We start from the raw sequence: 27522 nt of genomic DNA on the forward strand, positions 1-27522 counted from the left end.
TGCTTTGTGAGCTTCCCCAGGGATAGGACTCTGGCCAGAGCTGCCCCGTGTGACTGAGATACCCTTCTTTCTGTTCTTGGGACTCTGAGTCAGGACTGTGTGGGCTTTGGGGGAGCAGGACACACTTGGTGTCCATGGTGCCCACCCGAGTCATCTTGTTCACACCCTGGGGTCCCCCTGAAGCAAGCTGGGCACAGCCCTCTGGTCTGAATGAGGAGCCCGCTCTCGGAACCACAGTCTGGAAGGTTCCTTGGCTGTCTCCAGGGCGTCCTCCACCCCCGTCCACTCCCCTATAGTCAGTGCCCCATTCTTACTTCTCTGACCTGACCCAGACGGGCTGGACCGTCGCCAGGTCAGCACGAGAGCAGAGTCAGCCGCAGAGGGGGCAGCCCAGAGGAGAGGCGCGGGGCCCTGTCTGACTGTCAGGGTCACTGCACCTTAGCCGTGTCAGGCCTCGGGAGAGCAGACCGTGTTAAGTATGGAATTGCAGTTGAATTCTAGAGTTGACCTTGTGTTGCTCTGTTGATAATTCGTGAAGGTTCATCTTGGCATTTAAATTGGGCTTCCATGGTGGCTCAGAGGGTAAGGAATCTGACTGTAATGCAGGAGACCTGGGTTTGACCCCTGGGTCCAGACGATCCCCTGGAGGAGGGCATGGCAACCCACTCCAATGTTCTTGCCTGGAGAATCCCATGGACAGAGGAGCCTGACAGGCTACAGTCCATGGGGTCACAGAGTCAGACAGGACTGAGCGACTACCACGCACGTACACGATCGATAAAGAGATTCGGCAGTGGAGGTGACCAGCCGGGGCAAGGGTGGCTCCCACCAGAGCCACCAGGGTGGAGGCGGGAGGAGCAGGAATTGTGTTCCCGGATGGACCCGGGTTCCAGCCCGGCACCTGCGTCCTTCAGATGGACACTACCTGTCCAACTGTCTGGGGCCTGGGTCGGGGGAGCGGCCAACTGGAGGCATCGGCCGGGGGCTGCGCTCTCAGCTCCCGGTCAGTGTGTGCCGGTTCCCATTGGCTGAACTCTTCCTTCCTCTGTTCACTCCTTGATGTCGACAGACCCGGCATGTTTTCATCTGGGAAGACCATGTGCCTGCATCAACGGGTCCTTGGTGGCACGGGGGAGCTGGTGACCCCCAACAGATGGCTTCCAAGCCTGCATCCTGCAGCCCCGGGAGGTCCTGTAGGTCTGATCTGAGATCGGTGTTGTTAGCCTTTAGTGGGGATTGGGGGCCCCGGGAAGCAGTGATGTGGTGCATGACCAAGCCCTGAGATGGACTGAGGCGGTCGTGTGGGCCTTTCCCCCCATCGAAGAGTCTTGTTTTCCTTGACTCGGCCCTTCCTGTGAATGTTTGCTCTTATTCACGGCAACTCTAGGCAGCACAGAGCCTTGATGACGTTTGCTGAAAATTAATGATAAACGTGTATGTCCAGCTCAGAATGGAGGTTGCAGGCAGCAGGGGGATGACCCGAGCTGGCACCTGTGTCCCCCACGCAAGGACAGAGATCGGTTCTTTTGGGCTGAGTCTGAAAAGACACGTTACTGTACTAACAGCATAGACCCCGTTTGAATTTTAACTCTTCAGACATTGGTATGAAAAACCTTTGGCTTGATTTGTACATTAAACTCGCTTTTAGCCATTTTTTTTTTTAACCCCATCATGAAATACTTGAATGTTTAGCAGCAGAAGTAAGAGCAGGTTTGCCGGACACCAGGTGAATTGTATCCCAGGGCTCCACCCAGCGTCCACTGTCCAGGTTCGAAAGTGTCTGTAAACCCTAAGTTATCGGTCTGTTAGCAGAATGGGAAGTTCATAGTTGCAGAGCCAAAGTTTCTTTATAAAATACTCAAAATACACCAGGGATTTATCTGGGAAACAGTGTGCAGTACCCTCTTTTAAAAATATATGTCGTCCTCTTTTTTTTGAAGTTTTTTGTTTGGCTAGGGCGTCCTTGGGACACTTTCCAAGCCAGAGCAAGGGAAATCAGAACAGGGTTGAATAATACTTTTATGTATAAATAAGAAAATTGTGGTGTTCTCAGATGTTTGTTTGATTAGGCGCTCCCGTAACTAAAGACCAGCTACAATGGTCACACAAAGGACCGTAGGAAAAAAAACGTTTTGGGACCAAGGTTCTCTCTTGTCTGGGAGGGGGTGGCCTTGCCCCTCGGCTCTGCGTGTGAATCCTAACAGGTGCTTCGTCGGGTGGACGAGCAGGTGTTTGGGTTCGTTTGTTTGGTTTAGACCCAGCACAGATGCTTGTAACTCGTAGTACAAATAATTCTCAGCTGACAAACTGGCTAAAAAGCAAAGAATATCAGCTGCCCTGGTGAGGTGTGCCAGGGAGTGGAAGATTTACCCTAGACTTGGATTTTTCGATGATTTTAAAATTTCATTGAACAAGTTCTTCAAGAAGTCCAGATTCACTCATCCACTCCCTCATTCGCTCACTCAGCAGACGTTGGTCAGCTGCCACAGGCGTTTGGCCGAGCCACCCAAGTGCTGACCCTCGTGGGCCGCGTTCCGGGGGGTTGGTTCCCCGCAGATGCTGCGAAGATGTAGGCCGCCAGCCAAGGACCCATTTCTTTGTGATTAAGCCAACTGGAGAGGATGCCAGGCTCTTAGCAGCTATCTTCATCCCTCCTGAAACTGCTCCCTTTTAGCCAGTCTTTCCTAATTAGACCCAGTTGTGTGCTCTCAGGAGCCCCCCCACCCATTTCCCCGATGTATTTCATATACTTGGCGGTTTTCCCTTTTCTTGCAGATTCTGTCCTTTTCTGGGTCTGTGATGGGGGCGTCCTCCATGCACACTATGTTGGAGGTGGGGCAAGGCCTTTGCAGAGAGGCCGTCTGTGGGTCAGAGCTGAGGGTCAGGGGCAAGGAGGGTCTGGGGTGGGAGCGAGGTGCTCAGGCCTGGGCCGCGGACACCAGGCTGGGGGTCACCAGGCTGAGCAAATAAGAAGACTGGTCGGATGCCCAGTTAAATTTGGACACGAAGAGAAACTTGAGTTGTAGACAGTCGATGGATCCATTTTAGTATTCACTTTTTTAATACTGAAAAAGAATTTACGGGCGGTATTTGGAACGAAGTCATGATACACTTGGGGCACACTTACACTGAGCCATTACTTGTCCTTGCTCACGTGACAGGCTGGGGTGAGTGGTGTCCCGCCTGTGGTCTGGCCTTGTTTGGAGGGGGGAGGGTGGGGCCCCAGGGGACACACGGAGTCACACCCCTTTCTCCACGTCAGGGGAGTCCGCTGCTCAGGGCCCCTGTGTGGCTACCACATGGCTGTCACATGCCTCCGATCACTTGTATTTTATAAACCAGAGCGGAGGGGACTGGGGAGCCAGAACGGCAGGTCACAGCATCTTGTGTGGGTCTCACCCTCACCTGGAATGCAGAAACTTAGATTTTTGCACCCGAAAACGTACTGCTGACGTTGCCTCTTCATGGTCCTCGGTCTCCCGGGCTTGAGACATCAGTTTCCTTGGCTGCCTTTCCATCTCTTGCCTCCAGTATCAGCGGTTTAGCGCATCCTCCCCCACCGCCCTGTCTCAGCCGTCTTTTCTTCTGTGCAGTAACCTTACTGGCTTCTTCCAGCCTCTCCCACCTCCACCTTTTGGAAGTCCTCCCACGTGTTCCCTCTGTACATTTTTTTAACAGATCCTTTCTGTCTGTGAAACGAACCTCCAGAACAGGGAGCACAGAGCTTTCTCTGTCGCCTGCATTGCCTAACAGGGTGTGTGTGCGTGCGTGCGTGCAGTGGGTGCTCTGTGAGCAGCTCTTGGATGGAGGGTCCCGGGGGGTCTGGGCGGGTGGACCAGGCTTCTCTGGGTGTGGGTGTGGCCGGCGGTAGGTCCAGGGGTCCAGCCTCCTGCCTCTGGCGCCCGAGTCACAGGTAGGCTCAGCTCTGGAGCCGGTGCCCCTGGCCACTGGCCATCTGGCACTCTTCCTAGTGACATTTCACACTGACCTCTCCTTTGAAGAAGGGTTTTGAAGCAATGCTGTGCACGGAAAGGTCAACAAAGAAGAGTGGATGATACGCCGACAGAAACATAAGTTAAAAGGCAGGAAGTGGAGCAGCGTGATGTAACCAGGTTAGAGGGGGATGAGCGGAAAAAATGCCCTTGAAATTACTCTTTAATCACTTGTCTGCAGAGACGTAAAGCGGGACATGGAAAACAAACATTTCCATTCAATGTATGTGCAGTTTGGCAAAACAAACCACAGGGCTTTGTGAGCATCCAGACCTCCTGGCAGGAGGAAAGCGGCCTCATGACTGGGCATCGCTTTCTGCCGGGGTTCATGGTGGGCGCGGCCGCCCTGCCGAGAGCAGGTGAAACAGAGCATCTCGTTTCCTAAAACAGCCGGATTGGGCCCAAGGGCCAGACAGGCAAAGAGGCCCCTGGGTGGAGTGGTCTCAGCCCACAGCCCCCTTCACAGGTGAGCCATCTGACCCATCACCTGCGAAGAGGGTGCCCGAGCGGGTCCCGGCTCCTAAAGGACAGCGGGGACCAGGAGGGTCACCGCCACGGCCAGCCCCAGACCCACGCGCCACAGACCCCGCGGCCGTCAGCTCCGTGGAACCCGAGATGTTTACAGATCCAGAAATAAAAGTCAGTGGTTCTAAACTCAATACTGATTATAATGTGTATGTCCATTTCTTCACACAGTTCATTTCCTTGTATATATATATTCTTAATAGTTTTAAGTCAGTTTACCTATTTTGAGGCAGTAGTCCTCAAACCTGCAACTATCTAAACAGGTGCAGAGGGAAATACGTCAAACAATAAGCTTATTTTTGTTTTTTAAACCGCATGTTTGCACAGCGCTTAGTCAGCTACGGAACCCCGTCATAGACTAGAACAGGTATTGTTTGGAGGACCTGCTTACCCTCTGGCTCGTCTTGCACGGGGGCTGCTGGTAAGATCCCACATGGATGAAGAAGGTGCTCATGACAGCACTGGTGTGCCAGCCGCGCTCCGGGCACCGCGGTGTTAACCCCTTCCTCCCCACCCTGCCGTCGCTGGGAGGTGACCGGAACCAGGACTGGTCTCAGCCTGCAGTGGGGAAAAAGGGAGCCCACAGAGATTAAGTCACTCACCTGCCATGTTCTGAACCCAGTTTTGTCTGAGACTTTAACCTCTGTCTCGCCTCTCTGGTCTCTGGTCTTCACAGTGGGAAGCAAGGCGGGGTGGGTGGGTAGGGAGCTGTATCAGAGGGGTAAGACTGGAAGACTTGAAGGCAGGAGGAGAAGGGGACGACAGAGGATGAGATGGTTGGTTGGCATCACCGACTCAATGGACATGAGATGAGTGAGCTCCAGGAGTCGATGATGGACAGGGAGGCCTGGCGTGGTACAGTCCATGGGGTCACAGAGTCAGACACGACTGAGAGACTGAACTGAAGACGCTCTACCCGGTTTTCAGGGGGTGAAACCAAGACAGAAGACTCTCCCTCGGGGAATGGGGGACTGGTGCTTGTCCGAGCTCACGGTGTCTCCCGTGCGGTCAAGACGTGGCGACCACACCTGCCCAGGGGTTCATATGCAGGCTGAAGCCGCCAGGGGGGTGGGTGTCCACCCTGTGGGCCTGTCCAGGCGGTGCGGTGTGTGAGTGAGGCTGTGGTGGCTGGGGGGCCTTCTGTGTCGCGTCAGGAACTTTCTGCCCCGACCCCCCTGCCCCATCCCCACCTCTTCTTTGTGTCAGCCTAATTCACGTCATGTAACCGGGCTGTGTCTGTGACATACCAGCTGCTCAGGTTTTATTAAATTCAATTGAGAATCTCTTTTAGACGTCTTTATCCTACAGTGTGTTGGAGGAGCCCCTGTGGGCATTTTCGAGAGTAAGGTGGGTGTCAGGTGTTGCAGAGTCGGCAGACAGGGCTGTGACCCAGTCTCGGCAGCACCCTGAACACTCAGCTCGGGAAGTGGCCCCCAGTTGGCCTCCTGTGCGTTCTTCCTTGCAGCTTCTCAAGCTGGGTGTGTCGTCCCCACCTCTCGGGTGGTTTGTTTGTCCTGGTGGTGCACCTTGGCAGTCTTAGAAAATACTCTCCTGGTGCTTAGAGACCTGGTTAGATTTTTTTGCTGCCTGATGATGGTCTCCTCTCTGCTGATTCTCTATTAAATTGGTTGCTTTCTCTGAGGTCCTGGACCATAGTCACACACAGAGCGAGAGGGGTCCCCTCTCCCCTGGACCCTGTGTGAAAGGTGTTAGTCACTCAGTCAAGTCTGACTGTTGCGACCCCACGGACTATAGCCTGCCAGGCTCTTCTGTCCGTGGGATTTTCCCAGGCAAGAATACTGGAGTGGGCTGCCATTCCCTTCTCCAGGGGTGTCTTCCCGACACAGGGATCTAACCTGCCATCTCCTGCATTGCAGGCAGATTCTTTACTGTCTGAACCACCAGGGAAGCCCAGGCCCTGTGTGAGCTGGAATCTTAAACCGTGTGCATCACTTAGACCAACCTTTGTTGCAGGTGTCCTCAGTCAAAGTATTCTGTGCCCTGTGACCATGAAATCTTAAGCTCTGGATTGAAACTGGAGCTTGTGTTCAGTGTCACAGAATGAAGGACGAGGGAGTGCAGTGTAGGGAGGGACTCATGGAACAGGAGCTAAGTCCATGTTCGTGAAACTCTCAGAGCAAAATGACTGGTACGTATAAGTGGCTTGTGCAGATAGAGTGGAGGTTGTCCTACCAACTGCAACCAGAGCTATAATTACTGATTTTGGGGGGAAGTGGCAGAGTTTTGACTTGAGCAGAATTAAAATATGGGGGACACAGTGCTGCTTTTGCAACTGAACTCGTATAGAAGGTGCAGGGTCTGCTTGGCCACCTTTGATAGAAAAGCCATACTTTTCTTGTGAATTGGGTGCCTCTTGTCTTTTAACAGCTTTACTGAATATAATTTAACAGCATAAAGTTCGTCCATTTGAAGTACAAATTCAGTGGCTTTACTATATCCACAATTGGGCAACCATTCCCACAATTTCAGAACATTTTCATCACCCACTCAGGCAAGCCCTCATCTCCTCTGTCTTTATTCCGGATTTTTTCGTGTCCCTGAACTGACACAGCGTGTGGCCTTTTGTGACTGGCTTCTTTCACTTCGCATGTTTTCAAGGTTCATCCATGTTGTCGTTCCTCATCCACGTTCATTCCTCTTTAGGTTGAATAATATTCCCTCATGTGGATAGCATCACTGATTCAGTGGACCTGGATTTGAGCAAACTCCGTGAGATAGTGAAGGACAGGGGAGCCTGGCATGTTGTAGTCCATGGGGCTGCAAAGAGTTGGACACAACTTAGTGACTGAACGACAGCAAATGGATAGACTACATTTTGTTTATCCACTTATGAGTTGATGGGCTTTGGGGTTGTTCAGCCACTTTTCAGCCATTGTGAAAAGTGCTGCTATGAACATCTGTATGCAAATGTGTGTATTAAAGTGTTTTTATAGGCTTTTGTTTATCTTGGTTAGATATCTAGGAGCGGTTGTGTCCTATGGCGATGACTCTGATTTTTTGAGGAATCTTTTCAGTTTTTGAATCATATGTATTTTCTGTTGTACATTTTGAATTACACATTTCAGTGGCATTCAGCCCATTCACCTTGTTGTGCCGTCATCACCACGTTCCCCTCCTAGGCTCTGTTGACGTAATAGGCATCGTCTCTTGGGCCCCAGGAGGGGAAGTTGCTTTGGCTTTGATCTGTCAAAGCGATGGGTTAGTCGTGAGCCTACCCATTGCCCTCTGAGAGTGAGAACAGGTAAAGGGTTCTTGGCCCCAGACCATAGGGTCTCAAAGACAGGAGACGTTGGTTAAGAGGGCAGGAGAGGGTAACTTGCCGAGGCTACCCAGAAACCGGGAGTGGGGCCTGCTGTCTCCTCCTGGGGGGCCCACCCAGTGTGGTGGAGAGACGCCATCCTCCCCGCACATGGGCGTGTTTTCCTGGTCATGCCCAGATCTCCCTTGGCCCTGGCAGAGGGCCTCAGGGAATCCCGAGCATAGAGGCCATGAGGCGTTGTATTTTCTGAGTCTCAGGAGAGGGTATCTGCGTGGGGCCAAAGTGTGTGTTTACGGGGGAACCATCATCAAGTCAGAGGAGATCTTGCAGGTCAGCCTGGACTGTGGGCGCCCCGACCTTGGCTCCCTCCGCCCGCTTATCTGGGACTCCATGTTCCTCACGCCCCGTCCTGTCCCGGGATGCCTGGCCCGGCCTCCCCCTGGCCCACCCCGACAACTCCATCCTGAGGTTCCCCAGGCCTCCTCTCGGCTGCTTGTTTTGGAGAAAGCCCTGGAGTTTTCATATTGTGTTCAATTCTTCCTGAGCAGCCCTTTCACCTTTCCAGCAGTACGTCACTTCCTCACTGGCAGAGATGCTGTTTTATTAAACTCTTTGGGGTAAGTCATTGGCAGACAGAAGCCACAAATGTCCAAATTCAGAACAGGCATCATTGTCGACCTAACAGCTCATTCATGAGCGGATTCTTTGAAAATAGTGACACACTTTGTAAGGGCTGATGAAAAAGTGAAAGTTAATCGCTCAGTCGTGTCTGACTCTTTGCGATCCCACAGACTGTAGCCTGCCTGGCTTCTCTGTCCATGGGACTCTCCAGGCAAGAGTACTGGAGTGGGTTGCCATTTCCTTCTTCAGGGGATCTTCCCGACCCAGGGATCGAACCTGGGTCTCCTGCATTGCAGGCAGATTCTTTATCAAATGAGCCACTGCGGAAGCCTGACTGAATATCAGTAAGGGCTGATATTCATAGTCAAATGGCTGTTCACTTGAATGGGAGGATGCCTTTAAATAGTGGCTCCCCCGGCTGCATGTGTGTGTTGGTGTTGCTCACGTAGCTGTTTGGGCTAGAAGTTCCAGAGTGCCAGCCAGGAGTCTGTGCAGTTGGAAAAACTAGGAAGCAAAGAGGAAGTATTTCTTCTTATGTCCCTTATTCAGAGAAAGTCTCCCTAACGATTCATTGATTTTTAAGAAGTGCTTGATGTAGCTATAGGGATAATAATCTCAATTTTTAATTATTTTTAAGCAATTCTGTGAGCTCGACAGTGGTTTCCGCATTGCAGAAGTGGGGAAGTAGGGGTTCAGAGTAACCTACGAGAGGTCAATCAGGTACTTGGGAGTCAAAACCCAGTCAGGTTGTCTTCAGAAACCATTTCTCCTCTTTCCATTGCCTCTGATGGTTTGCTCAGTGGGAGGAACGTCACTGTGTCTGATTTTACTGTAATTACATTATGGCCTGTTGCCCTGGGCGACCTATGATAAGTCTCACATAGAGTTTCAGAAGCATCAGAGCAGTTTTAGTCAGCTGAGCAGAGGTTTGAGCCACAACTCCGAGTTTCCCCCTACTTTATGAAGCTGCTTTTCTGGAAGTGGAATTGTGTTCCAGTGGGACAAAGTAGGCACTTCACGAAAACGTCAGCCGTCATGATGCTGCTGTCCTCGTTGGGGAGACCCCTGACCCCCAGATGCGTGCCCATCTTTGCTGGGCCAGCGGTGGAGTTCGGAGTCTGGTTGCTGAGCGTGTTTGCAGTGTTGGAGGGAAATGACTGAATGGAAAGCCTGCATGCTTTCTATGCCCCTCTTCCTCTCTCTCTCTGCCACACATTTCCTGCCCTGCTCACTTTTTCCTTTTACAGTCCACGAGGACTTCTGCATCAGGTGGCCATTTGGTCCTGTTCAAGTCGTAGAGTCTAAGATTTCGTCACTTGGATTCTCAGGTGTTAACAAATCGAGACTGGCTGCAGGCTCACAGGTGGAGCTTTTCTGGGGCGGAAGCTGCTGTCCCCACCTGCGGGCCTCGCCTCCTCTGTGCTCATCCAGAATCTCAGAGTCATAGCAAGAGTGGCGGTGGATCGCCTCCTCATGTTCATCCAGAATCTCAGAGTCCACGGTCCTCCTTCCCACTCAGACTCTGATGCAATGACCTTTTCATAACAAGAGTGGCAGGGGAGCCTGAGAATAGCTTGAGCTTCTTACCTGCTCTGAGCCTCACACCCCACCTGTGAAGCATCAGTGGGAGATGCTGCCTGGTTCCTTTCTCTCTTGGGGGCGGGGATGCCTCCCAGCAGCCCATCCCCGCTGACTTCTGAGCATCTCACGTGACTCTCAGTGAACACGCTCCCACGCGTCTTCAAGACCAGGTTCAGTCTTAGAACCACTGTAAGGAGTGGAGCTTGGTCATCAGTTCATTTTTTTCATCTTTTACTTTTTTCCCTTAATCTGCCTGCCTCTTAGTAATTCTCAGTCTTGGTTTGGGGACAAGGTATTGGTTTCTTTGTGAATACGTGCTTATCCCCAGAATTGTTTGTAGGTTTTTAAATTTTGAAACATTACTTTAAAAGATTTTTAAAAACCAATTCATTAAAAATAAACGCATCTGCAGAGCACTTGCTCTCAGCTCCACACTGTGAGGCGGGTTTCCCCTCCTCGACAGCATGCAGTCAAAAAAGACTCAGTCACCTTGTTGTGAAGTATCTCTCATCTCAGAGGGAGGGTGAATCATCAGACTGTGGGCTTTCCTTGCTCCAGAAAAGGCTGCAGTGATTTTAATTATTGCAGGGTTGGGAGTTGGATGGACATCTTGCTGCTTCCTTGACCGCATTTCCTTTAGAGTTTGTAATTTTTTTTCCCCAGTAGGCATTGTAGAACCACACTCGTCTGTATATGTTGTAAGGTCCTTCAAACAGCTTTTATGCATAAGTGTTGTCGCTGCCTTAGGGGGTGGGCAGGAAATGGTGTCGGCCCCAAGTAAAGGTGGCGTCAGGGTGGACACTGGAACTTGGGGGAGACTGGACACTGGAGTCTGCTCCATGAGTTTCTCCGGGAAACCACTAGTAACAGCAGTCAGACCCCCTGTCCTCATGAGCCCCCATCCCCCGTCCTCAGGTGGAAGCCCATCCTTTCTCACTGAGAACCTGTGAGTGAGTGTGTGTGGTCCTGCTGTGGTGGAGATCCAGGTGGCAGGCGGTGTGGGTCGGGGGAGGGCAGGGGCCACGATGTGTAGAGAGTACTTGGGTTTCTGGTCCTGGCCAGGTCTGCCCTCGCGAGCGTATTATCTCGGTTACTACAGTCTGCTCGTTTCTGGGTAAATCCCAAATGCAGAGCCTCAGGCTGGAAGGCTCAGGACAGAGGGGATGGCTCCCAGGTTCCTGTGGTTGGGAAGGCCCTGTGGAGTCACCAGCACGAGGCTCTGGCGAGCGTAGCTGCCGTGATGTCAGTTCTGGACGTATCCCCACGGTGCCCATCCCACAGGGTCCTAACGGAAGGAAGGACAAAGTGCGAGGGTCTCAGAGGACAGTTTTGGATCCTGGGTGGTGCCTGGAGGGCACCCTGCTCCGGTTCTGGAGACCCTGAGGCTTCTGTCCAGCACTCGGGCTTTGAGCCCATCATCCCCTCTCTCCTGGACCAGGAAGGATATTAACTCCTTCTCAGTGATCACCAGCCTCTTTGCCCATGCTCCCTTTAATCATGCTGGAATTTCAAAACTTTTCACCAAAGGAAAAATTTAATTAACATTTGCTTTTTCAAATGAAAGATGCTCTCCTTCCAGGATCCCATCCCCTGCGCATCCCCTCAGGAGATCCTCATCTGTTCTGTGGGCTCCTGGCTGTGGTACTTGGCTGGAGTCAGAAGACTTGTTAGAACCCCCCGTAAGGCCTTGAACCATGTTCCTGTAGCTTCATTCCTTACCATGACCCTCGGATCTGACCTGGCGGGATGAAGCGCTGGCTTGTGTATTTGGGGCTCATCTTATTTCTAATAATTTCATGGAATTGCTTTAATGAATCAGAAACATGTTCTTCCTGTTGATATTTCATTCATCCATATGTTTCAAAGATGTTCCAATCATAAGAGGTACATAAACTCTCAGAGGCAGGAATTTGGTCTCATGAGTTCACTGCTGTGTCCCTGGGTTCCACGACTGTGTCTGACACTCAAGACACTTGTGGCTTGAAGAACAAAACACAGACTCATTCAAAGGCAAAGCAGCTACTTCAGCTGGACAGGGAAGCCCGGCATGCTGCAGTCTATAGGGTCGCAAAGAGTCAGGCAAGACTTAGTAACTGAACAACACCAACCAAAAAAAATTGTGCATTATGTTTAATAAGATAAAGCAAAAAAACCTGTTTAGTAGTTCCTATCAATGTACCTAATGGGAAGGCCTGATTCCTCTTGATTTATAAGTTATTCAGTGGAAGTGTGTTCACTGATGTTTCCAGGTGACTTTGCATAAACACATTTCCCATCAGTGTGCGGGTGTCCCCTGTTGCACAGACACGTGGTGTCGTGATCACACTTGTGCCCTTGGGAGCCTGTCCAGGATGGTGTTGGAATACGGCCTGCTGTATTTATGATGAAATAAGTGAAATAAGATGCTTTCGGTTTGAGGTGGTTGTAGCATTCTTACTACCCTGCTTTTAACAAGTGAAACTTCAAATCCGAAGTAGAATGAATCGGTTGGAACATTCTTGGAGTAAAGAAAAGCAGTGCCAATGAGTTTACTTGCTTTTCATGCCAGCCCCAATAATCCTGGTGGGCTCAGCCTGGTTTAATGTATGGCAGTCTTCTCTAGCACTTAAATTGAGCATCCCTTACCTGCTTTGCTGCTCTGACAGGGAGACACGGGCAGGGAGGCCCTCAGTCAGGCTGCTTCACCCTGCCTGAGGAAGCTGGAGAGCAGCTTTCCTGGGGGGCCGGTGTCAGCCTGGCTGTGTCCACGCCTTAGGGCAGCCCTAAAGCAGTGGTTCTCAAACTGTTTGATCTCGGAACCCCCTACGGTCCTAAAGATTGTGGAGAACTCCACGGAGCTTCTACTTATGTGGGTGGTATGGATCAGTATGTGTCTGACTCTTTTGAACCCCATGGACTGTAGCCAGGATCCTCTGTCCATGGGATCCTCCAGGCCAGAATACTGGAGTGGTTGCCATTCCCTTCTCCAGGGGATCTTCCCGACCCTGGGTCTCCAGGGATGGAACCTGGGTCTCCTGCACTGCAGATGGATTCTTTACTGTCTGAGCTACCAGGGAAGCCATCACATGTATATGTTTATCTAAAAACACATTTGTTAATATCACCACCAGTGTCCTCAGAAAACTCTTAAGTCTTGGGAAACCGTCAACTGAGACCTTGGTGACAGATACAACTTTTCCACAATTCTAGGTTTTTTTTTTGATAGTTCAAATCTTATCATTGTCCCCAAACATCGTCAGTTGTTTTCCTTATCAATTCTGTTCCTTTCATTCCAGGATTTTCCTCCTAAAATATAGATCTAATGATGGCTCTTGGCGGCCAAACTCCATGACTTGTTCCCAGCCCCCAGCACTTGGATGGATTCCAGCCTTGCTTCAAGCCTCTACATTAAAAAAAAAAGAAAAAGAAAATCTTTAAAGAACACAAATTTACTATTTTCAGTTCTGTAGGTCAGAAATCCAAAATAGGTGTCACTGGGCTCCAGGCCAGGTGTTGGGAGGGTGTGTACCTTCTTAGAGCTCTAGGGAGAATCCAGGGCCTTGCCTTTGTTGGCTTCTCGAGGCTGCCTGCCTGCCTTGGCTCCTGGCCCTGGGCAGTTTGAGGTTGGCAGTGCCCCTAGAGCCTCTCCATCCCACTCCTCTGACCGGGACTCCCCCATCCTTCAGGGACGCTGGGGATTACATCAGACCCACCCGAGAACATCTCACCAAAGGTCATCTGGCTCCTCTGTTCGTCTGCAGCCTCCTTGTCATGTAGCCTGCTGTAGTCACATGAGTAGGACCTGGACATCGGGGTTGGGCGGCATGGTTCTGGCTGCCGTAGTCTAGCATCTCCGTCTTTATGTTCCGACCCTGCTCTCTGAGTGATGTCGGGTAAACTCGTCTTCTGAACAGCATCCCCTTGTGGCAGAAGCCTTTCCTGAGGTCTCCAGGTGGAGTTGCCTCTTTCTCTTGGGCCGAGATAGAGACTGGTGGGTGCCCCATCCCCGGGAAGGATCGTGTGTCCATCCGCCCTGTGCTGTGACCTGAGCCTCACGCACCCTCGCTCCTGCCACTGCCCTTGTACTTGGCACATGATAGACAATATCTGGCAATACTGTCAGTTTTGGACGTTTGATCACGGGCTGCGTTTTAGAGGCTGTCGAGCGAATGTTCGGTTTCTTGTCTGTAACAGCAGCGTTAAGAGTTACGTAGGTGAGTGTCATCCTTGTGGGCTATCAGAATACTTAGAGGTCAAGTGTCATGGTAGCCACTGCAGCTCACGCTCAAGGGGTTCGGGAGAAAAGTGTGCATGTATGTAACGATACAGCAAATGTGGCAAAATGTTCAGTGTTGGAAAATGTAGATGAAAAGTACGTAAATATGCCAGCTTTTCTGTAGGTCTGAACATCTGCAAAGGAGGAAGTGGCAAAGAATGGCATCTTAGTGTAGGGTGAACAGAGGAAAGGTGCTGGTTGGGATGGAATAGTTGATTCCAGCTGCTGGAAACTTGGCTTTTCTGAAGTCACAAGCTGGAGCTGTTGGTGAGCAACTTCACGTGTGTGTTTGGCTCAGAGCTGATCCTCGCTGGGGTCACGAAGCATAATAACCAAACCTCTCCTGCTCCTGAGTGAGTGAGGGCATGAGTGCGTGCAGAGTAGAAACCCTGCGGCTAGGAAGACAGAGGACTTGAGGCGTCTCATCCCGGAGGTTCTTCCTGGACGCCCCGTGAGGACTGGCCGTCTCCGCATCTGTTCCTTCTGGGACCGCAGGCACACGGTGACAGGGCCCGCCCACATCGGAGCAGTCTGGGGCCTGCCCCGAAGTCCCTGGGGCCGGCGGGTACTTAGTGCCAACTGAATGGGGTACTGGAGCCATGCCATGGTCCCAGCGAGGACAGGAGAGCGGATGGTCACAGATTGGAGTCCCGAGTTCCCTGGAGGATGCAGCTGAGGCTCTCTGGCCCTGCTGACCTGGAAGTCTCAGTGCCAGCATCCCAGAGGACTCACTGCCCGGCTGGCCCTTCTCAGGGCCTCTGAGTGTGCACAGGCCGGCTCTGTGCCCTTGGTGTGTGGGTGTGGCCTGTCTGGATGATGCTCTGCTGCTGTTCTTACTTGAGACGTGACCCCATGTTTGCAGTGGTGGCAGGGTGGGACCCCTGGTTTGGAGGCCGTCTTGTCCAGTTTCCCGGGTTCTCCCCAGCAGTGCCCCACAACGTCCCCTCTGCACCCCCCACCCATGCTGCTCCATCTACATTGGGACCTCGTCTCCCCACCATTTGTCTGCCCTCTGATGCTGAGCTGAACAGAAGCTTTCCTCCCTGTGTCGGCCGTGGGCTTGGAGGTTCTGGGCCCCCAGATGGAGTCTAACGCGGTCTCTTCCCTTGCCTCCTAGGAGCCAGCGGCCCCCTCTCGAGGCTCCTGAGACGCCATCGCTCCAGGACCAGGGACCCCCCGGTGACGAGGCGACAGTCCTTACATCGTAGTCCAGGTGCAGTCCAGCAGGAGGGTCTGCTCTTGGTGCCGGGATGTTACTCATTTAGGCCTTTCCTTGGCTATTGGCTTTTTAAGTTAACTGACAGCTAAGCCCTAAGTCTTCTTTTTAACATCTCACTGGCCTGCCTCAGTCAGCTCTTCTGTCTCACCTGGAAAGGCTTGTCTTCACTCTCATGGTCTCTTGAGTTTCTGTGTGCACTTCTGCTTGGTCCAGACTGCTTGATGTCCTGGGATGGCAGGGCCTTCGGTGCAGGGCGCGTGGTGGGGAGCAGGTGTCTCCGCGCTCAGGGCTTTGTCTGCGTGGCCTGCCGTCCTCGGAGGGACTGGGCCCCGCGGGCGGCCATAACGCCATGGCCTCAATGTATCTTTTCCTCATCTGCCTGTGATTCTTGGAGCCGTTGCGGTCTCAGGTTCAAGGGCCTGTTCCAGTCTGCATCCTGGCCCCCATGCCTCTCAGTCCTCAGCCTTTCACTCTACTCCTCAAGAGTTCTCCCACAGCTTGTTCCTGGGTGCCGTAACCAGTGTATTTCAGGTTGGTCCTTGGAGCCCCAGAGTCCGGGGGTGGGGGCAAGGTGGGACAGGAACAGGCATGGAGAGCAGGCATGTGGTACAGCCAAAAAATTAAAACCTAATAAATATAGTGAGAGTGGGTCAAGTTTCACCTGTTGCTTATATTTTCATCTGGCAGAGGATGTAGTTTGGTGAAAAAGAATCCTACTATATAAGTGCTGGACAGTTATTGTTCAGGTTATTTTTAGATAAGAAACTGGTCACTGAGTATGGAGGCTTCACTTTTGTCACTGTTTCATTCATCACAAAATTTTTCAGAGGGGTGTGTGTGTGTGTGTGTGTGTGTGTGTAAAAGAACTGCAGTTGCCCACTCACACCCCCGCCCACATTCCTACAGTCCTCTGGGCCCTTCATATTCTTAATTTTGAGTGTGGAGCTGCGTTGAGAAGACACAGTAGTCAGGATCAGTGGCCCTCGCTGAGTCCTTCATCAGGGGACTGGGGGGCGCATAGCTGTGACCTTTGCCACGTAGAGACCTCCCTGTGGGCATGGGGATGCTCTGAGTGAGCCCCGTATGCCTGAGCTTTCCTGTATCACTGAGCGGGAACCAGTTAACTGCAGGCCAGAAAATGAGCCCTGGCTTATGGCGAGGCCCGGGGTCAGGTTCCAGTGGCATTCCGGAGAGACAGCCTGTCTTCAAGGTCATGGCCCTGGAGCTTCCATCACAGCAGAGCCAGGGGCTCTGCCTGTGACGTCGGTGTAACCACTGTCCATCCTTCACACTCAGTACCGCAGGCTGGCCCTGGCCTCCTGTCCGCACTCTTGGCCACTTTGTCCATCTCAGGCTTCACCGTGATCCTCCGCTGCATTTTCTCCTGACTCTTGATTGTCAGTCATGCGTTATGGTGTCCACAGGCCCTTGTGCACTTGGCGGCTTGCTCCCAAATCTGTGGAGTGACTTCAGGTCCACGGTGGCATGTTCTCTGTGAGGGAGACAATTCTGTTACTGCCCGCTGGATGTTTCCCCACGTGTGTGATGTAACAAAAGTCCCCACGCTGGGGAAGTGTACAAACAAGTGCTTGGGAGTTGGCCTGCAGACAGATGGGGTGTGGAGCCAGGAAGGGGGCCACGGTGTTTCCTTCAGACTTTAAATGCTTTTCTCTTGGGGGCGAGTGTCTGAAGTCTTGGCCACCAGAGAAGCAGGCTGTACACACACCAGCACGACCTGTCACGAAACATGCTTTTCCTGCTGGGGCTTATCCCTGCACAGTAAGCCCTGCACAGGTAATCCCCATGGTAACCAGGGGCTCCAAGGGGAGAGGACAGGGATGGAGTAAATGCAGGAATATGGGAAAGGATAGAGTATCTGCTTGCACACAGGCAATTTGTCAGCTGGATCAAAATACCCTGCTCGAAGGCTAATGTGTCGATTCTCCCCAAATAAAGGCGGGTGGCGGTTTGGGACCGTCTCCCCTCGGGTCTGTCCTGCCCAGTAAGACCTGATTAATCCTCCTGGTGGTATGTGGTTGATGCCCTCAACCCTTCCTTTACATAAAAGGTTTACATCTCAAGTGCACATCCCTCAGACGCTCAGCCACAGCTCTCCTGGCTGCTCCCCGCAGCCCAGCCCAGCCTCACCTGTTCAGCCTGGTGGGCCTGAGCTGTGTCTCTTGGGCAGGTGAGCGTGTGACCTGCCAAAAAGTGGGGAGGGTGAACCTGAAATTTCACATATGTCCCGCACCATGGATGGCACAGAAACACGTGTCTGCTGGTTTCTCTCTCCCAGCTTTTGAATAACCTACAAACCACTTTGTTCTTCGCTTTCCTTTAACCTCTTCTTTGGAACTCACATTGGTTTCTGTAATTTCAGGCAAAGTCCCCAAATGGTACAATTTAGGCCCAGAGAAATGTCAGGGACATGGTCCACGACTGCCTATTACAAATCCTTTACTGTTTTTCTAGTTAAAAAAAATTGGCCGAATATTGATAGTTTCATATAGCTCAACCTAATCACGCGTAAGAGACTTTGTACACAGCCGTGTCTTAGCATCAAGGGGCTGCCCTGGGGGTGCAGGTCTCCAGAGGAGTTTCCTTGTTGTTTTCTGGGTCAGCCCAACAGGAAATCCTCTCTCTTGCTTTTGGGAATTTCTCAATGTGCATGTATGCAGAGAGAAAACGTAATGAAACTCCATGTACCCAGGTACCTCCCAGGCGGACTCTTTAAGAGATTTCCTTCCCCTCAGTTTAGAAGCAGTAAGCAGTCACTGAAAGAATGTTAAAATGCTGGTGAAAATGCCAGTAATCTGTCCAGAGACACTGCCTTGATTCTCCTTCCAGTATACACTCACACTTGTGTGTGTTACTGTTAATTTTCTACCAGTCTGAGTATATACACACACATGTGTTCCTGTTATTTTCAACCAGTCTGAGTATACACTCACACGTGTGTGTTCCTGTTATTTTCTACCAGTCTGAGTATACACTCATACTCGCGTGTGTTCCTGTTATTTTCTACCAGTCTGAGTATACACTCACACTCATGTGTGTTCCTGTTATTTTCTATCAGTCTGAGCATACACGCACACTCGTGTGTGTTCCTGTTATTTTCTAGGGCTGCTGCCAGGCTCATTTGACTCTGTCCTCCCCCTTTTCTCAGAGACACGCACTCTCCCAACGCAATATTTGATCTGTCTCCTTGGCAGCTCTTGCTCCATATGATTCTCCAGGCCCCTGCCCTCTGTGTGATTTCCAGAACTCTCCCCTGAGGCCCCTGCTGGGCTTTGCTGCCCCAGTTACCTCCTTGTCCTCAGACCCAGAGAAAGCGCCTGTTGCTTCAAAGCCAGTGGCTCCTGGCCAGCGGCTGCGGGAAGTGGGTGGGTGACGCAGATCCACCCCACCGTGTGAGTAACTCATTGACTGGACTTGACAGGAGTAGTGGCATTCAGAAAGAGGTTGTCTTAACTCATGTGACTCCCTTATTTGTAGGATTTCAGATAAGTGACAAAGTTGAGTGTTGTCAGACGGGAAGAAGAGTATATTTGGTCAAAGTTGTGTCACTCTGGCACCTGCCATGGAACAGGGCTCCTGGAGTCAGAGGACGTGGGTTCAAATCCTGGCTCCCTACTTAAAGTGAGGTGACTGTGGCTGGGGGTCTACCCATCCTCCTGGGAGAGGAGGGAGGCCTGTGACTCGGCTGGTCTCTGGTGAGGACAAAGTGAACCCGTGTGTGTGTGTGTGGCGAGGAGCTGGTGTGTTGGGTTGGTTTCAGGTGGACCCCAGCTCCCGAGAGAGTTTCTTCTCCAGGTCGGTTTGGGGAAGCTGTCCCTGACTTCTCACAGCTACTTTACTTTTGAGCCAGTGCATTTTCTAGAAATTCTGAGTTTTTTCAGAGTAGCCTGTGGCAGTGGGAAGACTGGGGGAAGGGAGGAAGTGACAGGTATTTGAGGATTACAGTGGCCCCAAGCTTACGGGTAAGTAGGTGAGTCTGTGAGAGTTTGCTGAGTGAGTAACTGAGTAAATGGGAAAATAATGGTCTGTGACCGAGCAGTGTGGTCAGATCTGCTGGGCAGGAGTCCCCGCCTTGCTTGGTTCCAGGGGCCGGCTGTCCTGGCGCTTTGTGAAAGAGGACATTTGGAGAAGGAGCCTCTGAAATCTCTAATATGCTTTTCAGGATTCCTTAGAGCCTGGAGAACTAAAGAAACAGTGTTCTGCCAGTAAGTCTGAATTCTGATCCTGGGGGAACTTTATTTAAGACATTTCCATTTGAGGTTGGAGAGCCAGACGAAGTGTCCACAGTTCACACACACGCAACTTTACAAAGCCCGCTCACCAGCCCCTCTGCACCCGCACCCCACTCAGGTCCGGGCCCCTGCTGGGCTCTGGCTCATGGACCCTGCCCTGAGGGGGGGCCCGTCCCCCGGCCCCGGGCCTACCTACAGAGTTTGTCTGTCACTGGCTTCAGTGAATCAGGTGGCACACGTTTGCTTCTTTCCATCCCAGAGAAGTGAGAAGCACTAAGGCACATGTTGGAGGAACTCTGAGCCCCTCACGAAACACAGGTTTCTGTTGTAACGCGTTTCCACACGCAGAACCGGGGCGTGTGTCTTGATAAAGCACAGCTTCCCTGGTGATGGAAACACTGTTGGGAGACGAAAAGACTTAGTCACATCCTGCTGGCTGCAGGAGGAAGCGTTCCTAGATTTTATCTGATTTTTGTGAGGATGCACTTACTGGGTCGTCCACTGGCTTCTTGTCTGCTGTCTCTCTTGGATGTGGGCAAACGCTGTGGACAAGCTTGAGTGTGGGTAAGCCAGCAACGTTGACAGTGTCAGGCCAGGCGTCAATTCATGACCGCCGTGTGATGGGGACCTCAAGCTGCCAGAATTTGTCTGCCTTGCTTCTGTGAGGGAGAAGTGATGGGCAGGTGCTGAGACTTAGAAGAAAGAACCAGAGCTGACTCTGCCTGGGAAGAATTTGCCTCTGAGCATGCCTGCCTGTGTATGCTGACTTGTGTCTGACTCTTTGCGACCCCATGGACTGTAGCCCGCCAGGCTCCTCTGTCCATGGGATTCTCCGGGCCAGAATACTGGAGTGGGTTGCCATGCCCTCCTCCAGGGGATCTTCCCGACCCAGGAATGGAACCCGTATCTCCTGCATTGCAGGCAGATTCTTTACCAAGCCACCAGGGAAGCCGTCTTAGTATACTCCTTGTGCCTTATCTGTCAAGGCAGGACCAGAGAGGCACCCCATTTTTCAGATGTGGAAACTGAGGCCCCAGAGACATGCACTACTTTAACCCAAGGAACCCTGGGCAGAGATGACAGGGACACCAGCTGTCCCCACAGTGGAGCACCTCCCACGACACAAGGAACTGTTGGGAAACTTTCAAGGCCTCAGAGGCAACTCCTTGTTGCTTGGGTTGAATGTTAACCCAAATAGCATCTTCTTACATGTGTATTCATTTAGAGAAACAGAACCGGACTCTTTGGTGATGCGAACCTTTGAATATTCAGCAAATGAGATCTCCTTTGATGGACAGACCCTTTTAAGTCATTGAAGGCAATGGTGAAGATGTTGCCTAAGATGAAGGACAGACGTCCAGCCAGTGTCCTGTTAAGTTTCCTGAAATTAAATCAGTGATCGTACTGAGTGTGAGCTATGGGCCCTGTACGTGTTCTGGTCCCGTACGTTCTGCTCATGGGCCTTGTAGGTGCTGGGGGCAGAGGCGATTAGAGGCGGCCCTGCCAGTGGGACGTGTTGACGCTTAGCTCCGAGATGGGGGCTTACACCACCACCACCCTCCTGCCCACTGCCAGTTAGCTGCCCAGCCTTTCCCCCAACCCCCTCCACGCTCCCGGGGCCCCGGGGATCCTGACTCAGAGGACAGCAGGCTCTGCAGGTGGTGAGGCGTGGGTTTGAGCCCTGACTCCCATCTTTTGTTGGCTGCATGCCCTCCACCAAGTTACTGGCCCCGACTCTGCCTCTTCGGCTGAGATTGCCTTTCTGCTTTCCCCAAGCCCAGCTGTGTCAGCCCAGGGCATCATACCGGGAGTGAGATCCCTGAATTCAGGAGGAGTTCCATTCTGCCCTCAGCTTGTCCATCGCTGCCTGGGGTCAGATGAGTGTAGATCCTGGGAGACTTTAAGAGAGTCCGAGTCCTGAGGTCACATGTCATGGGGGTGTGGCTGGCCCCCCCAGCCACTGCAAACCTTCAGCGCCCTGTGGTCCCCTCCTCCCCTTGCCTCTCCACTGCCCTGCTGTGCCCCAGCTTCAGTTCTGTCGTTTCCTTAACCTCCTTCCACATGCCCATGTGTTGGGTCTTCATCTGCGTCAACCAGTCCCCTCCATCCTTGTTTCTTTTTCTTTAAAAACTTAAAAGTTCTTGCACCTGGGCCTCCTGACACCTGGGGGAAGTGAATCTGGCTTGGAGAACAACTTCCTTCAACGCAGATTGCATTCCTTGCGTGCATCTCTCTTCTTCCGCCGTGGCCCGTGACCTGGAATGCTCTCGCTTTGAACCACGTCTGGTTGAGATGGCTTCACTTCTGCTCCCTTCCTCATTAAAGCTGCAGGTGTTCCGGAGCTTTCAGGACTCCTGGGCAGCCCTGCCCCACGCGGCTGAAGGGGACCTGGGGACCGCCCGTCCCCGGTCAGCGTCCTGTGTAGACCTCAGTGCGTCTGTCTCCTGCTGGAATGACGGGGTTTATTCTACATGACTCCCCTGCTTGGGACCACTCCCAAATGTAATGACCACTTAAAAAAAAAAAAAAAGCAGACGTATGAAGAATCAAATGTCAAGACTTTCTCCAAAGCATTTATGAACTTGGTGTCTATCACAGCCTCCGTCTGTGACCTCTTTCCCTCCCTCCATGAAGCCATTAAGCTCTTCTTTTTCGGTAATGGGACTGTCATTAAATTTGAGTGGAAAAAAAAAAATCATACAGTTCACACCTGCCTGCCTTTGTCAGACGCCTTCAGCACCGCATCCTAAAGTCTTTATCTCAGCAGTCTGGACCCGTTGGGCCATCTTGCTCCGACTGTTATATAGTGATCACTGGAATCAAACTTGGAGTTAGAAATTCTGTGGGAAAGGGACAGATTTCCTTTGCTTTTCTAAGAGGACATTCTTTCATAATGTGTGAGTCGGGAGTGAGAGAGAGCCAAAGCTCTTGCTGTTACAGGATTCCTGTCAAAAACTGGAATGAAAGTGTAGCTCTCGACTGTTGCAGAAATTTCTCCCTGGGAGACAGGATAACGTAATTTCCAGATAATGCTTTCAATGCATATTGGGGACTTTCTGCGTAAATCCTGACTGCAGGAAGTCTGTCCGAGCCTGACACTGGTGAGGCTGGTGTGCTTCGATTGGTTTTACGTGGAGAAGTTTCATTTGTTTTCAGCTGTTGGCTGAATGAGCAGCTCAGGAGCCCGGGCACGAACGTGAATTGTGGGGTAATGTGCACAATACCGACAGATGATGCTGCCTGGAGAACCCAGATTTTTTCCATTACTGCCAAGGGGAAAGAAAGGATGTTACTTTAAAATAAACCCAGGGCGGGGTTAGTGAGCATCTCAATCTCTCCCGCCCTGGGAAGTAGAATTGGACACGGCACTCGTGCTGTCCGCACTCTCAGCCCTGGGGTTCGGCGGCGACTGGTTGCGTTCCTGCCCCAGTGGTTTCCAAGGGACTGGGTTTGCCCTTTCCCCAGACAGAGAGGGCGTGCTGGAGAGGCAGCCCAGGAGGAAACAGCCAGCCCTCCTGCGCTCCTGTTCACTGCACCCGAGCACTTCCCTCCAGCCCAGGACTCTTTCTGAGAAACAGTGGCTGCTGTCTCCCCACTTACAAGAAGTCAGCTATGTCCAGGGAGTCTCAACCAAAAAGTCCCTTTCACGTGTTTGCAGTCCAGTGTCTGGGTCTGAATTTACAGAACTCAGTGCCCCGGCCCCTTTATGTTAAAGATGGTGCTGGGTCCCCAGGGTTGGTTAAGTGGGTTCATGGACAGGGGTAACCAGGGGCATGTGGCATGTTCACTGCAGCTGCAGTGTCCAGGGGGGCTCATTTCAGCCTATAATGAGGTCAGTGGGCTCTCGGAAGGTGTCCCCTGGCATGCCCTTTGCCAGGTGTCCCAGCACAGTCACTCTGGCAGCTCTGGCTTCTTCCTCAGACAGCAGCCCCTGTGAGAAAGGTGTGTGGACTGTGGACCAGCCCTTCCCAGGGCCCAGGATAGAGTGGTCTTTCAGAGGAAGGTGGTGCTCGCTCTAGCCTCCTGGGTCACTTTGGGAAGCCAAGGAGAGACCGTGCTGTCCAATTGCAGTGTCTTTGCTTTGCACTTGGCTTCTGTCGTTTTGAGGAGAGAATCCATTTGTTATGAACTAAAAACTACATCTAGGAGAAAATTCTTAAAGAGATGGGAATACCAGACCACCTGACCTGCCTCTTGAGAAATCTGTATGCAGGTCAAGAAGCAACAGTTAGAACTGGATATGGAACAACAGACTGGTTCCAAATACGGAAAGGGGTATGTCAAGGCTGTATATTGTCACCCTGCTTATTTAACTTATATGCAGAGTACATCATGAGAAATGCTGGACTGGAAGAAGCGCAAGCTGGAATCAAGATTGCCAGGAGAAATATCAATGTCAGATATGCAGATGACACCACCCTTATGGCAGAAAGTAAAAAGGAACTAAAGAGCCTCTTGATGAATGTGAAAGAGGAGAGTGATAAAGTTGGCTTCAAACTCAACATTCAGAAAACCAAGATCATGGCATCTAGACCCATCACTTCATGGCAAATAGATGGGGAAACAGAAACAGTGAAAGATTTTATTTTGGGGGGCTCCAAAATCACTGCAGATGGTGACTGCAGCCATGAAATTAAAAGATGCTTGCTCCTTTTAAGAAAAGCTATGACCAACCTAGACAGCATATTAAAAAGCAAAGACATTACTTTGCCAACAAAGGTCCATCTAGTCAAAGCTATGGTTTTTCCAGTAGTCACGTGTAGATGTGAGAGTTGGACTATAAAGAAAGCTGAGCGCCGAAGAATTGATGCTTTTGAACTGTGGTGTTAGAGAAGACTCTTGAGAGTCCCTTGGACTGCAAAGAGGTCCAACCAGTTCATCCTAAAGGAAATCAGTCCTGAATATTCATTGGAAGGACTGATGCTGAAGCTGAAACTCTAATCCTTTGGCCACCTGATGGGAAGAACTGACTCATTTGAAAAGACCTTGATACTGGGAAAGACTGAAGGCAGGAGGAGAAGGGGATGACAGGATGAGATGGTTAGATAGCATCACTGACTCAATGGACGTGAGTTTGAGCAAGCTCTAGGAGTTGGTGATGGACAGGGAGGCCTAGCATGCTGCAGTCCATGGGGTCGCAAAGAGTTGGACATGACTGAGTGACTGAACTGAACTGAGGAGAGGGTGGGAGTGGGTGCCTGCTCTCTCTAAATGTCGGTCCCATTTACCAATCACTTTAGAAGCAGGACGGGTCGTCAGGTGCTCTCAGGCTCCACTTCCCTTCTGGGTTTTCCCCGAGATGATGCTGCCAAGTTATTCACTGCCTTTCCCACCGTCCCTGGCAGAGCCCTTCCGCTGAGAGTGGTGTTGAAATGGTGCATCTTCCCTTTTAACTTGTTATCCAAGCAGTGGTTTATTATAGGCTTTGTTGTGTTTCATAGTCTGGCTTGAATGAATTCAGGGAAATCCTGGAAGGAAGAAAGAAGAAGGCAGGACCAGGAGGACTTGCACCCCGGGCTTTCCAGCCAGTTGGTCCCCGGCGGGTCCTCAGCACCTGCTGCCCCAGCCCGGCCGCCTCGCTGGAACCCCTCAGGGCTCGGGGCTCCCGACCCAGCGCCAGCAATGGGCCAGCGAGTGGCTGCAAGCATCCTGGGCACTGGCGCTCTCTGTTGTGTCTCCTGTTCTGTCCCTGCCCTCTCAGCTCTTATCAGACCTCTGACTTTCCTGCTCCGCTGCTGTTCCACTAATACGGTCATCTTCCCTCATTTCCTCCCACTTCCGCCCCCCTCACCAAGGGTGATATCATTTCCTACCTCCCCCACCCACCAATGCCAGACCCAGATATGGAGCTGGCCCCCCTGCACCTTCCGAGCTCGTGACCCCATTTGACTCTTGGCTCTCTGCGTTATTTTTCGTCATCTTTACATGAAGGGTTTCCGACCGGAGGAGTTTATTCCCCATTCTAGCTGAAAACTTTTGAGTCTCGAGAAACTGTTTTTTTCTCTTCTCTTGGCCCATCAGATAAAATGTGGAGAGGACCCCCCACCCGTCCCTCTGTGACTCGCAGGGGGCCTGGCCTGAGGCCGGGCAGAGGACCAGCCCACAGGGGTGTGGGCAAGCAGTTCAGGGTTCCAGGTGATTAGGTACGGACTCTGCCAGATCTGCTGTCTCCGCTGAGACGATTGCACTTTCCGGTCACTTAACTGCAGCAAAGTGAGGTAGATCAGGCAACACCAATTGGTCATCAAGGTGAATTTCTCGTGGCTCAGAGTCATAATGGTAGCTTGTCTCTGCACACGTTTAGGTTTGCAGGAAAGCCGTGAGGGTAGTTCCTGCACGCCCACATCGTTTCCTCTGAGATTAGCATCTTAACCCTGGTGTGATATTTCGGCTGTGGCCAACCGCCTGGTATGGATACAGCTGGAGTCCGTGCTTTGTTCAGGCTTCCTGAGCTCTCCCCGCTGTCCTCCTCCCATCCCGGGGCCTCATCCCATCCTCTAGGCTAGTGTCCTGTCTCCCGAGGCTCCTCCTGTTTGCACCAGCTCACGGACTTCTCTTGTTCTTGATGACACCCGAGGACTGGGCACAACTGAAAAGAACGTGCACACATACACCAGGAGCGAAACGCAGGTGTTTCGTAGAGTTCCTCTTCTGTGATTTGTCTGATACTTTTCTCAGGATTAGCCTGGGGTTACGGCTTTGGGGAGGAAGCTCTCTCTCCCTTCTCATCGCATCATACGCTCGAGTATAACCTGTCACTTCCTGATGTGGACCTTGGCCGCCTGGCCGGGGTGATGTTCTGCCAGGGTTCCCGCTTCCCACACTGTCCTCTTTGGAAGGATCGGGGCTCTGGTTCCCCTTCCTTGGGGCTCCAGGCAGGCCCCACTCCCTCGGGATGAATTCTCCTGTGATTGGCCGGGGTCTCCCAGAGGGTGCTGACCAGGGACGTAGTTCAGAAGGTGGGTGGCATCCCGGGCCCCATGGAGTGATAAGGTCCCTGTGAAGGTCAATGACTGGACCCATGTGCACCGTCTGGACTGTATCACATAGCACTCTGCCCACATTTTCATGCAGAGGAAAAGTGCTTCCCAGAGTAGCGGCAGTTACAAGGGCCCTAACTCATAACAGTTCAATGCTTTTCTGCTCTGGGCATACTCTTTGTTAAGCTGGAGACAGCCTGGCTCCTGCTTGGTCCCGGGAAGGTCTGAAAAGTATTGTCACTGCCATTGAAGGCCTCTGGGCTCTGATAGTTAAATTCATGTTTAGTTTGGTTTGCCTTCCACAACAGCACACTTGGAATGTTGTTGTTGTTGTTTAGTCGCTCAGTCGTGTCCAGCTCTTTGCAACCCCATGAACTTGTAGCCTGCCAGGCTCTTCTGTCCCTGGGATTCTCCAGGCAAGAATACTGGAATGGGCTGCCATTTCCTTCTCCAGGGTTTCTTCCCGACCCAGGGATCAAACTTGCGTCTCCTGCATTGGTGGGCGAATTCTTTACCGTCTGAGCCACCAGGGAAACCCATACCCTTAGAATAACAGCTTACTTTTCCTGGTGAATTGTATGACTCTCAGCAGGAACAGTGGGCTTAATTGCGCTTCTCTTGCTATTTCTGCCTGGAGAAGGCTCTCGATTGGGAACTGAAATCAGTGTGGGGGCTCAAGAGACCAGAGTCCCATCAGCAGGTGGGTTGGCCTCTGGGTGTTTCTCCCGCTGGTCACACCTGAGGCCGGGAATCCGTGGGTGGGTGTTCTGCCCGCGGGTGGTGGGATCGTGAGAGGTGAGGGCTTAGCGGCCAGTGACA

At 51.9% G+C, this 27522-nt stretch overlaps 1 protein-coding gene across 5 annotated transcripts in view; it reads left to right on the top strand.

The window, feature by feature from the left end:
* SLC7A1 (solute carrier family 7 member 1) overlaps nt 1–27522 on the top strand; it is a 62642-nt gene that overhangs the window by 15683 nt on the left and 19437 nt on the right. For 3 of the 5 annotated variants that reach the window (XM_027557500.1, XM_027557503.1, XM_027557501.1), the window contains exon 2: nt 15372–15467. The exons of the other annotated variants lie outside the window; for them this stretch is intronic. The gene's annotated coding sequence lies outside the window, so the exon portion shown is untranslated. The remainder of the gene's footprint in view (nt 1–15371; nt 15468–27522) is intronic. 5 annotated transcript variants of the gene reach the window in all.

The sequence above is a fragment of the Bos indicus x Bos taurus genome, chromosome 12 (genome assembly GCF_003369695.1).
Source record: "Bos indicus x Bos taurus breed Angus x Brahman F1 hybrid chromosome 12, Bos_hybrid_MaternalHap_v2.0, whole genome shotgun sequence".
Lineage (NCBI taxonomy): Eukaryota > Metazoa > Chordata > Mammalia > Artiodactyla > Bovidae > Bos > Bos indicus x Bos taurus.